Source organism: Lycium ferocissimum, chromosome 9 (genome assembly GCF_029784015.1).
Source record: "Lycium ferocissimum isolate CSIRO_LF1 chromosome 9, AGI_CSIRO_Lferr_CH_V1, whole genome shotgun sequence".
NCBI lineage: Eukaryota > Viridiplantae > Streptophyta > Magnoliopsida > Solanales > Solanaceae > Lycium > Lycium ferocissimum.
This window is the reverse complement of record NC_081350.1, coordinates 51,948,419-51,967,395: the sequence shown is the minus strand read 5'-3', so window position 1 is coordinate 51,967,395 and position 18,977 is coordinate 51,948,419. Positions and strand designations below refer to the sequence as shown.

The window sequence follows — 18,977 nt, the reverse complement described above, 5'->3', positions numbered from 1 at the left end:
CTTAACCTTGTATCTTGGTGCACAAAGAAGCAATGAGTTGTAGCTAGCTCGAGCCTAGAAGCTAACTATTGTGCTCTAGCTATGGCGACGACATAGAGTACGTAGTTGTAGTAATCTTTCAACCACTCCGAAACTATGGTGTGGTAATCTTTCAACCTCTTACCTCACAACCAACCCCATCTTTCGTTTAAGAATGAAACTTGTAAAATTGGGTTTTCACTTTGTCGGGGAGAAAGTAGAATTAAAGGATTTGAGGTTCGATATATAAGTTCTTTGGATCAAGTAGTTAACATCCTTACCAAGAGTTTTGCTGGTTGACGATTTCAACCTAGGGGCACAGATGCTATGGCTACTAGAGGTAAGTCCCTGATTGTTGGATGAGCTAGAGCAACGCAGCCGGTGGTAACTAAAATGCAGGATGTCCCTATTCTGACCACGGTTCCAGGTCCCACTATTTCTTTACTTGCTGACATACTGGTGAGATTATTGAACTACTGATATGCGAGTGCTCCAATTGCTACTCAAGCACAAGTTGGTTGAAGAAATTGCACGATTTTCCCTTCAAATAGGCTGGTCTTTAATTTTGACCCTTCAAATGGGATAGTCTTTAATTTTTAGCCTTCAAAATCGCACTTCAGCCTAACGGGGCATAAGTTCTTTAAAGGCGCAAGACAAAACACAACCGGGAAAAATGTTTATATCTAAATAAATCTCTAATTAGCTATTCCATCAACATGTGTAAAAAATTTGTACTCAAACTAAAAACTGTTGAAAATAGTAAACTTAAATGTTTTAGTGTCTAGATTCAAATGACTTTTAGGATACCTAGGTGCATGGTTTTTATGTTACCTAAGTTCATTGTCTTTTGTATTATCTAGGTACATTATTATGTTTTCAAGGAGATTAGGTTCATGATGTGTGTGAAATCATTTATCAAGTATTGAGTCTAGAAGTGTCTCTTAACACCTATAAAAACATTCTTTGTAAGGATATTATGTGTGTGTATATATATATATATATATATATATAATGATATGAAGTGAGCTTAATGTCTCTCTCCTTCTTCCATCCTCTTTGTACCCTATAATATTATCAAGGGCCCGCCTTATATTTCCAACAAAAACAAGAGGACATTAAACATAACGTTCGTTTTTTTCTGAAATAATTTATGCAATTACATTCATGAGTTTAATCAACTTCACATGTTTGGTAATATGATGTTGATAATAGTAAAAATATGGACTTAAGATCACTCAAATCCCACTTATAAATTGCTTACTGTACAATCAAGAAAACAATCTAGTTGAAGAACCTATTATGGAACTTATTATCTTTCTTATCCTCCATAATGGTGATCTTCATGCCTTCACTACTCATGAGCTAGCCAAAGCCGTCATGGCATGAGATTGACCTGAAATTATTTCGGTAGTTGAAGGGTTTTGTCCCAAAACAATGCAATAACCATCATCATAATTCTCCATCCCTTGTGCCATGAGTTGCCATCCTAAGCTTCCTGCCATGATTCTTCCTTCTTTTGCCAAATTTTAGACATTTCTATACACGCTACTCATGAATATGTCTCTTGATCCTTGACCTCTGCTAGACTTTCCAAATTCAGCAAGCACTAGAGGTTTCTTTAGTATGGTTCTTGCATCTTGCCAATGACTTGTTATCCACCTTTCCATCCATGCCAATTGTGCATCATCGCTTTGTCCGGATACCCTGTCAGTAAATATTAAGAGTAGGGGTGTACAAAGTAAACCGATAAACCGCACCAAACCGATAAACCGAGTCAAACCGAGAAAAAACCCGACTAGTGATTTGGTTTGACTTGGTTTGGTGTTGGAAAAAAAAAACCGACCATAATTGGTTTGGTTTGGTTTTAGCTAAAAAAAGTCAAACCGAACCAAATAACCGACATTACTGTGTATTGAATTTTTAAAACATTTTATACATAAAAATATTTATTTATAATGTAATTTATAAATATTTCTTAATTTTTTTCATAGTTTTTCATCTATTATCATATTATTCAAGCTTGAACTTAGGATTTTGAATGTGAATAAGTTTTATATCCTATGGATGTTAGTAACTCATATAAAGTCCAAACCAAAACCAACTCAACACTAATACTAACAAAAGAATTTCAATTTACCCATAGAAATGACAATAATGTTGGATATCTATTCTTTAGTTTTGCATAATTGGTTTAGAGAGTGAAAATACAGAACTTAAGTTTTTTTTTCTTGTCATGTAATTAATACTTATTAGCCGTACTTATCTTAGCATGACTTAGTATTTTTAGATTATGGTCATTTTCTTTATGGCTTATTAATTAGAAATATTTATTTTAACCGATTTTATTATCTTTTGTTGAATATTTTAATACAATGTCATCACTCTTCTCACATTTTGTGTTATTTTCTTATGAAACACCTTAATTACATAGTTGTATCTTACTAGGACTAAAGAAATATTTGACGTAAAAGTTATATATTTTGTATCAAGATTATTCCGGAAAAAAAAAATAACCCGAGAAACCCGAGGTTGAAAAACCCGAATTTTATTAGTTTGGTTTGGTGTATAAATTTAAAAACCCGACGCAATTGGTTTGGTTTGATGTTTAAAAAATCCGAACCAATCCGGTCCAATACACCCCTAATTAAGAGTTTAAGTTCTATGTATTGATGCAAAGAAATATTAATAATGTATATAACTAAAATCTAAATTTAAATATTTTCTTGTGTATGTGATCACTATATATCATGTGTTTGGTAATTATCTAGTTTTGATTGTCTTTCACAGGATATATCGAAATCACCTCTATATATATAACATTTCTTGACAAGTTTGTTTTCGGTACATGATTTTAATTTGTAGTCTCTTTGCAGCTTGTCTATCTAGAAGTAATGACTCTAAAACTTGTCTGAAGCTGTTTCATAGTAACATTATATGCAATAGTTTAGCTATATAAATGTGTTCAGAATATAGGCCCCTTCTACCCCATGTTGTTATTTGCATATCCATATAGAAATATAAGTCGTCAAAGAAAATTGCAATAAAATATGTTACGCATATAAAATAAGATATATCATGTGAAATTGTGAGTGGAGAAAAAATGTAAAATTACCACTGGTCAGTGTATGCATGGATAGTGGCAAAATCAATCTCCTTGATAAGATGGTTACTTATGAAATCTGTTCCGACTTGATAACCAGGGTTAACTTGCTTCCTTTGAATCACCATAAAATCCCTCCATTCCAACCTCCAACAAGTGTTTGTTGTCTAATGACTTTACAAAACTTGCCATTTCTTGAACCCAAGCCTGGAAGGATATTAAAAAGAAACCAAAATTTTACAGCATTAGTCATTGATATTTCTAAAATTTGTTAATTTGGATATGAATTAAAATGAACACTTGTTGAAGCTCACATTAACAGTTTTTCCTGAGTAGTCAGCTTGGTCGCGGGGCTCATTCATGAGTTCCCATGCCATGATTGTTGGATCATCTTTGTAAGCAACTTTAGTAATAGTATTGAACCGTGTAACAATTTTCTGTAAAGATCTCACAAGGATATAAATTTATTAACCACCATATTAGCTCTTCTTTATAATTTTACTTTAATAATATGAAGATATTATGTATGTAAAAAAAAAGGATTGCATGCTTATTAAAAAATTTGTTGTTTGAGAGAAAAAACATTTCATATATATGTTGTTATCCATGTACCTCGATGTGGTTCTTGTAATAAGTTTTGAGCATAGGATGAGTATAGAAATCATCGTCGCTATTAATGTAAGCCCCTGCATTTCGCGCCCACTGAACATATTGAGCTTTTCCTCCAAAGTCGTTCCATTGGTTTACAAAGCTCAAGATTAAGCGAACACCATATTTCTTAGCTTCCGAGATCACAAAATCCAAACCCTAAATCCAGAAAACACAAAACAATAACCCCAAATTTAGAAACCATTAAAATAGATATCTAATTATGGACACATTTAATTGCTATGAAATCAAATCCGAAATATTTGGTACAATGAATTTATTTAAAATATATACGTGACATGGTCCAATACTATTTACACTATAAGTGCAATTTAACTAATTACTATAACAGGTTACTACTCTATTTTCTAGACTATCGTAATAGACTAGATATGTATTATCATGTTATTGTAGGTTAATTTAACTTGAAAATGTAAAAATCATTTACGTTGTCAGTGTGCTGAGCTTAAACTGTTACCTGAAAAACACGTTCGTCATAAACGCCAGGTGATATTTGTAATGCTCCATAACCTCCATCACTGAAAGCCCACGTGCGACAAACAGAAAGGCCAGCAGTAGATGCATCTTTAAGAACATCGGTGACTTTATGTCTCTCATTAGGCTCAGCAGCAACATGCATCAACCAATAGGAGTTGAAACCATTGAATAGAAAAGGGGATCCGTTGAGTTCAAAATGGGCATCTTTAACTGTTATAAACCCTGCATTATTCTCACTTCTTGGAACCCTTGCTTCACATGCGATAGCTAGTAACAAGAGCAAGAGCACAGAAATACAACTCGTTCTTGTAAAGGACATTTTGCAGTTTAATTTCTATAGTGAATAGAAGATATGTGATATGTTAGAGATCACCTATTGTGGGCTTTTATAGTGAGTTGAAGATAAGGAAATATACTAAAAATAGCAAAACTTGTAGGAACTAAGAAGAATTTCCTAGTGGATGGATATTGAATTTGGTAAGTTCACCTGAAATAATTTTATTTTAAAAGGTATCATGGGATGTTGATAGAAGGGGTTAGGCGTGCAGTTATTTGGTTATGATAGAAAGACAGGTCTATTTAAAGAATTTCGATGTGTAATATGAGTGATGTATTCATCCATGTTAGTTGGTTTTTAAGGTTTGATCACCATTAAATATGATGATGCAATATATGAAAAGTGTACTCAAGTAAATGCAATTCGGAAAAGTTAGTTAGATTTGGGTTAGTAATATACTTGACAATCAAATGCAAATACATGGAGAACTCTTGCATACAAAATTTTATTTTTATCTATACAATAATATTAATTTTCTCTCACTTTGTTTTCTTTGAGAAAAGTGGAAGTGGTAAGATGATCCTTCTTAAGACTTAAGTTACAGTAAGTCATTTTTATATAGATAATAATAGGATAGTAATTAATAGGACAAAACTTACTAGCACTATATAGTAAACAAATAAAATAGAACATTGTCGGTTTAAACTCTCTTTTCCTCAGAGATGGTGCAAGTTTTGTGGACATATTCTGAAATTTTATATCAAGCAAATTCTCGGCCATAAGGCCAGTAAAACAAATGACATTGTGGCCTTAATTTTTTAAAGGCCCTTTCCTCTATATATATATATATATATATATACACTAGTCACGTGCGTCGCACGTGTATGTCAAGTTATGTAGTATATGATTTGTAAAATAATGTACGTCGTGAAAATTAATCTTCGAACAAATAGTTATACATAATATAATAATGTACAAGTTTCCATGAATGATTAATTAACATGGCCTCGTTATACGTTAACTTATTTATCGAGGTCAAGATGATTGGATATTGTCTAAATGTACGAAAATGAACCATAAAAGTTTAATTAGATACAATAATTTTTTTTTTACTTGTTTTGATTTTATGAGATATAAATATGTAATGAAACATATATCTCACTTGATACATTCTCATAAACAATATTCATGGTGTATGCATCCATTTAGATTGCTCTGCCGTGTCCAAGACCCTTAGAAATTGACATATTAGCAATTATACTTTCTCGACAAATACAACTTCAAAAATTAAATAAGTTCACAGTTTATTTTACTATAGAGAAAGATCCTGAATCTTCTTCAACTTTAATTTTTTTATTAGTTAAGGAATGTCGATCATCATTGTTTCGTGGCTTAATACCTAGATGACCCCTTAAACTTGACATGTTTTATAAGATAGACATATAAATTTACATAAAATAATTGTATAGACCTTAACTTATTTTAACTTATTTTAAGTGTGTCTTTTAAACAATCACGTCATCAAAATCAAGTGCGTGAGCATTACTTGCTGATGATGTGTCAAAGGGCGAATGAGATCGAGACACGTGTCATAAGGAAAAAACCAAAAGAAGCATCCCCTGCCGACCCACTCTAAATTCAAAACCCTTTTTGATCTTCTTCTTCGTTCCAGAAGAACTAAACCTTACCCTCATTCTCCATTATTTGCTTCTGCAAATTCACATGTCCTATAACAATCAATTAATATATTTTAGTCTTCTTCTCCAATGGATTTTTTTTTTTGCAGTTAATTGTCCCTGCATTTTGTGATTAATTAGTAGGAGAGCCATGCAAATTTTTAAGATTACTAGTACTGTATTGATTGAAAAAAAAAAAATTAAAAATCCTTCGAATACTTCACCTTAAATTTGACATTTTAAAATTGGGCCTGTTTATTATATCATAGCTTCAAAGCTTCTGAATAATACTTTGGCGTTTATTTGCTTCATTTTGTTGTCAAAGGAATATGAAGATCAAAGGATGTAAACAAACATCTGGAATTTTTTGATAAAATGTGGGTTTGGTTTTAAATGTCTGTCCTCGATTGTACTATTTATGGATGGAGAAGAGAGTTTTGAGTTGGGGTTTTTTTAACAATGGTGAAGATCAAATTGAGGGAGATGAGGGTAAATTTGGGTTTTGAAACACTTTTTAGTATTAGAATAAATTTATTTAGCAACTTTAAAAAGACCCACGCGCCCATAATGGACAAAACAACACACAATATGCCACGTAGGATTGGTATGTTTAAAAGACACACTTGAGATAAGTTAAGGTGCCTATCTGGTCACTATGTAAATTTATATGTCTATCTTACAAAACAGATCAAGTTCAGGAGTCTCTTGAGAAATTAAATTCCTTCAAGTTCATGTGTCTCTTGAGAAATTAAATTCCTTCCTGTATTTTTATTTTTATAGACAACGTAATTTTCGTAGTCGAAAGGCTGGTCCTATGCAGATATCTTTGAGATATGACGCACCAGTAATGCCTTGAAAAATATAATTTTATGTTTATTAGATAATGAAATTAAGAGTAAAATGAGAAGTTTAAAGATACAACATTTTGAAATATAAAAAATATACCATTCTTTCTATAACTGACTAAAAGGAATTAAGAAAGAATTTTATATGCAATAATTTTTTCCAAATAAGAAATGAATTCTTGTGATTGAAAAATCTATTGCATGGTTAGGACTTTTCTAAAAAGTAGTACACATGATATATGATGCCCTGTCCTTGTGTATTTTATTCACGATTTGGACAAAACAACAAGACGCATAAAGTTCTCTTGATTTATTCTCAGAATTCATTGTGTGAGTGCACTTTGACACAAAATTTCCACAAGTGAAGTATTTTGGCCATTTGGCAGCAGAGCTCTTCTTCATCAACAGGGACTTTGCCTCTGTTATAAATCAATAGACTAAATTTAATTTACATAGGAGACAAGTGATTGCATGAAATCATAAGACATACTTGCTTTAAGGCTCTGCTTTGCATTGCCACATGTAGTAAATTAATTTACACAGTATTTTTCACCCCTATTATTTTAATAACTATGATCGAGATGTGAAACATATGCAGCAGTTCTCGCGCATAGAGTAAGAAAATGAATCCCAATATTACAGTGTCTTTAGAATTGAATAATGAATTTGTGGTTGATAGTAATTTGGTAAAAGAATTAATATGATTAGTTGTGACCGACCGTACCGAGGGGACATGAACGGTTGCTTGGCTGCTGGGCTTTTTAAATTCGGAAAAGGGCCAAAATTACCCCTGAACTTTGGAAAATAGTTCATTCATATGTTCCCTTCTATATTTTTCGCCAATTATATTAGTTATCTTATATCAATTATACCCTTATATCTAACGGTATGGCATCATCCCAACCCTTCAAAATTATTTTCCTCAAATAATTTTTTACCCATTAAAAATAACTCAACCCCACCCAAATTTTTTTTCTAGCCAAACTAATACGGACCCAACCTATTACACAAATGACTGTGATAAATATATCTGCATCAGCAAGTTTCTTTTTCTTTTGATAAGGTAAAACCATCAACAAGTTTAATTGATATAGAAGGTAGAGATGACATAATAATAGAAGAAAAGAGTGGAATAATAGATGACATAATTGATTCAGACCAGTTTTAAGGGGTAATGGGTGGGTCCGTATTAGTTTGGCTGGAAAAAAAAATCGGGTTGGGTTGGATTATTTTAGTGGGTAAAAAATTATTTGAGGGGAAAATAATTTTGAAGGGCTGGGATGATGCCATGTGACAGCCGTTAGACATAAGGGTATAATTGACCCCATAGTATAACGGTAAGGGTATAATTGACCCCATAGTATAGAGGGTATAATTACAAAAAGTATAACGAAGGGTATGTATAAACTATTTCTCAAAGTTCAGGGGTAATTTGGGCCCTTTTCCGTTTTAAATTTAAACTAAAGGGAAAAGGACTTACAGGGCTATCCAGCCCAAACGATTCCCACCGAATGGCCCACGTTTTTCCAAACCCAAAGTGTCAATGTCACCACTAAAAGTCCGAAAAAAAAAAAAAAAAAAGGACTATTTGTTGCGGCTGTAAAGATCAATTTTTTTTTTATTTGGTAAAAGCCACTGAAGATCAACTATGTATAGAAAATGTATCATACGTATTAAAAATGTATCATTATTTTATAGAATATGTATTCCTACAAAAGATATGTATAGAAAATGTATCATAGGTTTTTATCATTGTTGTATAATTTGTGTATAATAAATGTATTATCAATGTATACTCACTAATCATACATAGATTATGCATTAGTATGTACATTATACATTGATTATACACTAATGATTCACATATTATGCATATTCCATACATAATATGTATCAACACATACTCACTAATCATACATATATTATACATTAGTATGTACATTATACATTGATTATACACTAAAATCATACATATATTATACATTAGTATGTACATTATACATTGATTATACACTAATGATTCACATATGTATCGAAAATGCATATCTATAGAAAATGTATCATAGGTTTGTATCATTGTTGTGTAATTTGTGTCTAATAAATGTATCATCAACGTATACTCACTAATCATACATATATTATACATTAGTTATACATTGATTACACACTAATGATTTACATATTCCATACATAAGTATAGAAAATGTATCATTGTTGTATAATTTATGTATAACCTGTATCATTCTTGTAAAGAAAGTGTATATATAATTCCAGCATATGTATATAAACTATATCATTTTTGTATAGAAAGTGTATCATACGTATAAAAAATATATCATACATATACGTATAGAAACCGTATCATTGTTGTATAGAATATGTATCACTACTGTATATGTATAGAAACTGTATCATTATTGTATAATATGTGTATAATAAATGTATAATTAACGTATACTTTATGTCTAATAAATTTATAATTTATGTTTAATAAATGTATAATTAATGTATACTTACTAATTTTATTAGTTCGTAGTTGATATATTTTAGTTTGTTAAGTTTTCGATGATGGTTACTTTAGTTTATTTACTTAGTTCTTCTTTTATAATCCCTAGTAAAAGATAGAAAAATAAACGGAAGTTTGCAGCGAACCTTTAGTGGCGACTTTAAAAGTCGCCACAAAAGTGTTTTGAGATATTTCTTGAAGGCTCAATCAACGTATAAATATACACATATTATACATGTTTTGGAATATTTTTTGAAAGTTCAATCACTGTATAAGTATACACATATTATACATGTTTTGAAACATTTGTTGAAGGCTCAATATGAATTTTAACCTTTAGTGGAGACTTTTTGAATTGCCACTAAAAAAAATTAAAAAAAAAAAAAGTTGACCAAGTCTTTTTTTTAAAAGGCGTTTGGGCCTTTGGCCGGGGCCGCCGGCTTGGAATAGTTTGGGCCGGGCCGGCCGATTTGATATTAGGCCTAAATGTGGGCCGAATGTGAGATTACTTTGGCCTGTTGGCCATTATATGTCCTTTTCCCTAAACTAAATAGGCTAGTTAGGTAAATAATAAGAGGGGCATTTTAGTAATTTGACTTTTAAGTTAGTGAGTTCATGCTTTTAATATAATATAGATATAGAGATATAATTATTAAATTTTAATTACCTGCTTTTACTATTCTTATTATTAAACATTCTAATTTCGTACTGTTTTACTCTCTACCTCCCAAAGTAGGGGCTAGGTCCGCGTATACATTATCCTTTCCAAGCTCCACTTGTGGAATTATACTGGGTATGTTGTTGTAAATATTCTAATTTCAAAAAGAGAATTTTTTTTTTTTTGAGGAATTAATTAAATCCCAAAAGGAGCCGTTGATAGCTCTATTACCAAATGAAAATGATTTGTTAGAACAAATGGATTATAAAACAATAGTTAATGACTTCACATCTAAAAAAGCTAGTAACGTAGACTTTAAATAAAAATATATATGACGATCTTTCCTTTAGTTTAATTTTTTTTTAGAGCCTTTTACGTGAAGACTTTAACCCCCCAATTTTGTTGAGTCGGCCCTGTTTTATATTCCAATTTTGTACGCACAATTGCAGGCATCAGAAATTTGGCATAGCTGGTTTATAAATTCAATAACAGCGACTAACTGTGATCAATATTCAAGTTTTCATTTGTTTCTTTAGTACAGTTTCAACGCTTAATATTTTGTTCCCATGTCTTAATTAACTAAAATAATTAATTTTTACTTTTTTTTATATTAATAATAAAAACCAATTCTCAAAAGGATGAAGTAAAAGCAAGGAGGACTAGACCTTACATTACCAATCCTAACGAGGTAACGGGCCTCCGCTAATTAACAAGCATGTAAAATATAAGAGCTAGATAGAACAAGATATTCTATGATCATCATAGAGTTTATATTGCACTCTATGATGATATTACAGAGAAGAATGCTTAAATAATGGAAAAATATAAAAATCAAGAAGAAATTGAGTTATCAACCTCAAAGTTTCTTTTACAAATATATGAACTAAAAATGAATGTTGGTCCATCTAAAGTAACTTGATATATTTGATCCTTATCTTCTTCGTCCGCCCTATCCAAAATCAGTTGAAAATTCATCACTTCTTGGTTTTATTAGATCTTCTTGTTGACACTGTGATACAGTTCTGCTTTGCCAGGCACATTGTGATATTTTGCGTGACCAAATATCTATCTTAAGTGTTGGAACAAAGCCATGGGTGAAGTTTTTGATGATTGACAGAGTAAAGATCAGAACTAGTAAGTAAAACTGCTGAAAGAGCGAAGAGACCTCAGAGAAGAGCAAAAATGTGAAACAGGTTCACAGACACATCAGACACCAAGGGAAATACCATGAATGCAAAGATAAGAGTTGACCTAGAGCCCGTTTGGATTGGCTTATAAAGTTGAAAAAACTTTTTTTTGAGTGTTTGACTGCCACTTATAAGCCATTTTGTCTTTAAAAAATAGCGCAAAAATAAGTTGGGATAAGCAACTTATTACATTTGTTTTTTTTTTTTTTAAGCTAAAAAGCGGGCCCTAACATTCCGTAAACTTTTAAGTCCTGAAAGTGCGTTAACGACTGTTAAGTTCACTATTTGCATGTCAACAATGGCTATGGATAAGATAATATCATTCGAATATGAGAATATAGTTGTAATGTGGTTTGTAAGATTATAAGGATGTTTAATTGAGGAGATGTAACAGCTCAATTCTATAAGGTTATTTTTGTCTTTGGTCCAAAGAAGAGAGGAAAGGAATATGCCTGAAGCTTGGATTTAAAAAAAAAAAAAAAAAAAAATAGAGGCAATATTGTGATTAAGATTTAACCTCCTGTACCCGCTACATCAACAAAAGCTCTGAGTAATATTTAGAATCAAAGTGTCTAGCTTTTAGAAGCTCTAAAAACATGAATTAAAGGGGATGTTGGGTTCAGAAAAACAACAATGATTTCTTGTCTATACAATTCAACTATGCAGAACATGTTATACGTTCAGGTGGCTGTTTAAATGAAGAAACTATGGAATTGATTTATGAGCTTCAAGACTAACTATGGTAGTGAGAGATTTGGGTTGAAACTTCATCATTGGAGCTTGGGTAATTGTTCTACACATCTACTTTGATTTATGTCTTGAATTCTCATGGATTTACTACACCTAAAACACGGCTTTCAGAAGTGAAATTTGGGAACTTTAAACCTAGATCTAAAACATGAATTTTGGAAATTTGAACATCGAAGCGGGCTCGGATTGAAAATCTCACTGTAGATATGGACTCGTGTGCATATGGGAATCGCGTTCATGTAATTAATTTCAGGTTTCGAATCGTCGACTCAAAGGGCGGGTTTGAGTTGATCAAGGGTTGACTTTGACCCCAATGCGTCCTAAAATTATAGGATTATTTTTTCTAGACTAATTTATTCATGATTTTAAATAGATTGAGGCCATTGGAGATCATTTGAGAGGAGATTGGTGTTTCAAGAAAGGTTTGCCTACTGGTTATAAGGCAAGTGAGACTTAAACTTCTTGAATACTTGCTTTTCGACGTCTTGATTTACAAATTGCATTATTTGATTTTCAAACAACTTGTACTTTGTGGAGCGAGCGTGTACTAGGTCATGTATATTATTTTATGACGAATTGTGACTTTGAGCCGTTTCTTCTATGAAACCATTCCAATTGTTTTCAACTTTGATATCGTGAACTCTATGATATTCCAACATGACTGTTGAATGATTTCCTATAAAATGAGAATGGCATAATAGGGATTTACTGTTATATCATGCTAGGGATATCTGACATACTTATATACATTACTTGAGTAGTCTTTCATGACACTAGCTAATTATATGATTACTTGTACCGTATATTGTACATATTAGTTGGTATTTGGCTGTTTGGTATAGGGGACCTGATTCCCGAGGGCTATGGTTCAAGATGATTGGTCTAGGGAATTTGACTCCCGAGGGCCTGTGGTTTCGGATTTTGGTCTAGGGAACTTGACTCTCGAGGGCCTATGGTTCATGGTGATTGGTCTAGGGAACTTGACTCCCGAGGGCCTATGGTTCAGGATTTTGGTTTAGGAAACTTGACTCCCGAGGGCCTATGATTTGACATGGTGTGGTTGACCAGTATCTATGTGTTATTTGTCTTACCTATTGCTTGAGTATACTAATTAAGGTTATATATGTATACCGTTTGTTTCTTTCATGCATTTTATTTTTAAGACTTGCTCAACAGGGTATAGTTGCGGGGCGGGTCGATGATCTTGTTGGGAGTTACGCTCACTATTGTTGTTTTTTATTCTGTTTGTACAAATTCTAACTCTAGTACTGTAGCGGTTCCTCTCTGATCTCGTTCGAGGCACTACTATTTTCAGTTGAGATGAGCCAACCGCATTCTGATCGTGGTGGCACCTTTACTATAAATTTTACTTCTTCTCTCTTTTGATTGTATCGGGTTGTGTCCCTAGACTCTTGTATTTGAATTTGTATTAGATGCTCCTTGACTATTTTGTGAGAGATGGATTTCAATTCTTAGGTGTTTTCAGGCTTCAGGATATTTTCTTATTAGTATTGATGGTTGTGGACACTTTATGTTTGATGGATTGTCGTTTGGTTGATTAGAGGGATTATTGACATGCTTCTGTTTTAGGGGAAATTCTGCCAAATTTTTAATGATATTTGGTATTTGATAGATTAATATTTGTTTGCTTGGTATGGGTAGTTGCTTGCTATGTGCAATCACGGCCTTTGAATTTGGGTCGTGACACCTAGTGAAAGTTCATAGCACAAAGCAATAATGTAATGATTTTTGAGAAAGAGATATGATGGTTGGAATAGGTCCATAGACATGTTCCATTACACGTGAGCAGATACAGATGCAGGCACATGAACACAGTTGGTACAAATATGTGAACTTAAGATAGCAGATCAGAGATGGAATGGTGAGTGCACAAGTGAATGGAACTGCTCAAAATACATGTACCTGATACACCCAAGCACAGTCCAAGAGGAGAGAATAAAGTGGCCTGGTCACAGAACAAGGCAGCAAAGGGAGGGAAGATCAGGAGATAAGATGACTCGGTGGAAAAAGTAGTTCAATGAAGAGATAGAAAGTGCACACAAGATGGTCTATCAAGTGGAGGAATGGCCACAGGTCATTAGGTGCATTGGTTGATTGACCCAGCAGTGAGAAGTGATGAAGACTCAGACTCAGAAGACAACGTTCAGAAGGAAGAAATTGTTCACCTAAAGAGTTTACAGACAAAGCATGTGAGTCACGTTAACAAAAAAATCAGGTCTGCAAACACGTTCCAACAAAGAGTAAGAACAAAATCAAAAGTCAAAGAGTGAGTCAAGGTTGAAGACATGATTTATTCCAGCAATGAATAAAGGCATGAGAAGCAGACAGACACAGAGCAGCACATGATCAATGAAACAGGTCTGTCAACATGCTCCATCATCCATACCAAAAGCAGACTTAAGAAGAAGTCAAATGTATGAACGTCAAAGGGATGATGAAACAAGTTTGAGGACATGTCCTATCTCAGATAGTGCATTGATTCAGAGACAGACGAACCAGGTGGATGAAACAGGTTGGTGAACATGTTCTAAGGTAAGTCCTACAACAACTAGGATTTTCAGTTTATGAAAAGAACTTGGCGGTCTGATAAGTTAGTATTTTACCAACTTATCTCTTCTTTAATCTTAGATTTTTGGTGTGCTTGATTGAGAAAATAGTGCATTTAATGTCGTTTACTTCCATTTTGTAGGTTTTATGTGATTTAGAAGTGATCGAGAAGAAATCGATTGAAAACAAGTCATAAAGAGGCCAAATTGAAGAAAACAAGAAAAGTGGCTAAATTGCAAAAACTGCCAGATTTGCAATTTCGAAAATCTGAAACTTTGGGGGAGTCTGGAACCAAAATGCCCCAAAAAAAATCATGTGGAACCAAAATACCCCAACAAAAAAAAAAAAGTGACAAAAGTACCTTTAAGCGCGGTAATTTGCGCACTAAAGCTGATTCACGGAGATGGAGCCGTTAAGCTGTTTTAAGCGATATTTTCTTTAGCGTTATAAACGATTAAAAAAAAAAAAAAATTCTATAACGCGGTAAAATCTTGCGTTATAGAAAACGGATACCAAAAAAAAAATGGCCAACTTTATTTTTTTGCGACACTTAGTGTTTTTTTCCATACTTTGACCAATGATTAGTCGTGTGTCAAGACTCCGAAACGTCAATATTTTATATAGAACACGATATTTTTTTTAACGTACAATAATGTAGGCTCAATACATCAAGGATACATAAACGTTCGGATCGTCATTTTAGGGGTTGAAAAGGTCTTTGAGTAAGTTTTGTTTGTAAAACTTTAGGTTTAAGTTCTATATACATACGTCTATTTTTGTTTGAAGACTTGTTGTCATTAGTTTAAAGTTTTTTATTTTTAGGGTTTAGATTTAAGTGTGTTATTTTTTAAAGCGTAACTTTATTTCGAATATATGCGGTTTTTTGCGCTCGGATGTCCGATTTGCGCAATTTTTTTTTTTTTGGTAACATATTTGAAATAAAGTTACGCATTAAAAAATAACACACTTAAGGAACACTTAGTGTTTTTTTCCATAAAAAGATCGCAACATCTTATTTTTAATAAATCTTTTCTTTGCAAGAATTAGTGTTTTTTTCATACTTTGATCAATGATTAGTCGTGTGTCAAAGACTAAAACATCAATATTTTATATAGAACCTGATATTTTTTTCTGCGTACTATAATGTAGGCTCAATACATCAATGATACGTAAACGTTCGGATCGTCGTTTTAGGGGTTGAAAAGGCACCCGAAGTAAGTTTTGTTTAAGGTTTAAGTGTTTTATTTTTTAAGATTTTGATCTAAGCGTGTTATTTTTTAATCACGATATAACTTTATTTTGAATATAAATATAATTCTAAAAAATATAGGGAGAAAAATTGGTTGTAAAGTGGTCAAACTTTAGATAGTCATAACTTTGTGTTCGGACGTCCGTTTTACGCGTTTTTTTTTTTAACTTGCGTATTTTTTCAAGATCTATGCGGACAAACGGCCGTAAGGCCGTTTGACGCCGATTTTAAAAAAACACCTTTTATCCCATTCAATTTCAATTTTCTCCCAAATTGGCCCGAAATTTTCGGTTTTATTTACTTATAAGATGATGATACGCAATGGATTTCAACGTAAAAATTCCGGGTAATGTAGCCGTGAATGTCAATTTCACTTCTCACGTTTTAATTTTTGAAAATAAAGTCACTAATTTTCTCGACATATAAAGTTGACTTAAATAACTTTACGGTCAAACACTAAGTTTTTTTTCAAACAAAATTTACTTGGGCCTTTTCAACTCCTAAAACGACGATCCGAACGTATACGTATCCTTGATGTATTGAGCTACATTATTGTACGCAAAAAAAAAATCGTGTTCTATATAAAATGCGTGTTTGAGTCTTGACACACGATTAATTATTGGTCAAAGTATGCAAAAACACACTAAGTGTTGCAAAAAAAAAAAAGTTGGCCAATTTTTTTTTTTTTTTTTTTTTTAGTGCTTGCTATTTTACTGCGCTATACAAACAAAAAGAAAATAAAATTCTTTAGCGCAATAAAATATTGCGCTAAAGCAGTTAAAAACCTTTTGGCAATGGCTTTATTTTCAATAAATCTAAACCCTAAAAATAAAAAACTTAAGCTAATGACAACAAGTCTTCAAACAAAAATGGACGTCTATGTATATAGAACACTTAAACCTAAAGTTTACAAATAAAATTTACTTCGGGCACCTTTTTAACCCCTAAAATGACGATCCGAACGTTTACGCTTCCTTGATGTATCGAGCCTACATTGTTGTACGCAAAAAAAAATATCGGGTGTTCTATATAAAATATTGACGTTTCGAGGTCTTGACACGACTAATCATTGGTCAAAGTATGGAAAAAAAAACACTAAGTGTTGCAAAAATAAAGTTGGCCATTTTTTTTTGTTTCTATAACGCAAAGATTTTAACGCATTATAGATTTTTTTTTTTTAATCGCTTTCTATAACGCAAGAAATCACCGCGCTAAAGCGCGCTAACGGCTCCGTCTCCGAGAACTGCTTTAGCGCAGTAAATTACTGAGCTAAAGGTACTTTTGTCACTTTTTTGTTCGGGTATTTTGGTTCCACATAGTTTTTTTTTGGGCATTTTGGTTCCGGACTCAACTTTGGGGGCTGTTTTTGTCCTTTTTTTTTTTAGTTGGGAAATTTGGGAATTATAAAAGTGAAGCTTGGGACAAAATATTTTCATCTTTGGCCATTTCATTCAAGTCTTGGAGAGCTAGGGTTCATCAACCACACCATTGGAGGAGGAGATTGGAGCACTTTAATGATAAATTTCTTAACCCTTTCTTCAATTCCTTTCTTTGTATCTTAATTCTTTCTTCAATTCCTTTCTTTGTATTGTATATCTAAGTGTGTAGAAGTTTATTCCATCACTTTAATCTTGTTTATGAAAATATTCATTTGCAAAGTTGGATGAAGTCTCTTGTTATGCTTATGTATTGAATGTTTTTTTTATTTCTATTGAAGTGAGTCTTTGTTGTTTTAATTAATCTTATTCTTTAATGTTTCTTAAGGGATTAGCTAATCCTAAGACCCGCTCACTTACTTCGATTTGAGATCAAGAGAGGAAGATTGAGGTTGGAAAAGATTAATTAACAAGAATTTGGGTCATTAAATCCCAGCTAATAACTTGAGCTAGAGATAGGAAAGTTACTTGAGATTATATTGATTGTGCTTAATATCACATTCTAGGCTTGAGAAAGCTTAGAGTGAAATTCATTGATTTGGTCGAGAGACTTTTAATGAGATTTTAGAGATCATTATCTAACTAGCATAAACTCACTCTTAGTTGTAAAATCGTGAAATACATTGGATCGTTACTTGAGCGTAATTCCCTTTGTATCCATACTTGTGGCCATTAATCATTTTACCCACTTTCTAGTTAGTTTTATCTTTGTTAGTTGTTAAACCAAAAAATCAAATATTGAAAAAGTATTTGGCTTAGCTTAGTTGGTGATAATTCCTTACTTGTTTAAATCGCCTTTATATTGTTCCCTGTGGATTCGACCCCGACTCATAGTTGGGTAAATTATATTGCGACGACTGTGTACACTTTTGCGATGACTGTGTACACTTTCTCTTTGAGGAGTGAATTTGAATGTTATCAATTTTGGCGCCGTTGTCGGGGAACAATTTGATGTATTTGGGTTAGTTTGATATTTAAACTTACTTGCTTTGATCCAAACTTGTGAATATTTGTGTAGTTATTTTCTTTGTCTTTGTTTATTTTGTTAGTTTTTGTAAATGTCATCATATAATGAAAATTGGTCGAATGGTAGTTGTTCATACTTTGATGACCCTTGTCCTTATTGTGAAGGACCACACTCATGGCAAAATTGTTTGAATTCTCCCGGGGACGGATTGTGCGCACAATCCCAAACCTATGAGTGGAGTATTTGTGATAGGTGTGGTGGTCAAAATGGCCATTAGGCTAATTGTGCTTATTTGTCCTTCTATTCCCCGAACTCCTACTATGACAATTCTACTTTTGGTTTTGATGATGATAGGGATATGGAAGTGGAAGAAGTCTCAAATGCTCAAAATGAGAGGATAATGCTCATGTTGGAGACCATTCTCGAAAAGAAGGAAAAGTTGAACTTAGCACTCGAGGACTTGAGGCAACCACTTAATGACTTGAGGCAAGCAATTAATTGCAATGAAAAAGCTATTCACACCTTGAAGGATCAAATGAAATTATTGGTTGAGGCTCAAAATGCTCACCAACTTTAGGATGTTGAAAGTAGACA

At 32.7% G+C, this 18,977-nt stretch overlaps 1 long non-coding RNA gene and 1 pseudogene across 1 annotated transcript; one reads left to right on the top strand and one right to left on the bottom strand.

Moving 5' to 3' along the window:
• Positions 1-1,373: 1,373 nt before the first annotated feature.
• Positions 1,374-4,583, bottom strand: LOC132032045 (mannan endo-1,4-beta-mannosidase 1-like; annotated as a pseudogene).
• A 7,364-nt stretch (positions 4,584-11,947) lies between these two features.
• LOC132031237 (uncharacterized) lies at positions 11,948-15,007 on the top strand. The gene is made up of 3 exons (XR_009408200.1): positions 11,948-12,197; positions 12,537-14,774; positions 14,874-15,007. It is a non-coding gene; the product is annotated as an uncharacterized LOC132031237 (long non-coding RNA).
• Positions 15,008-18,977: the final 3,970 nt, after the last annotated feature.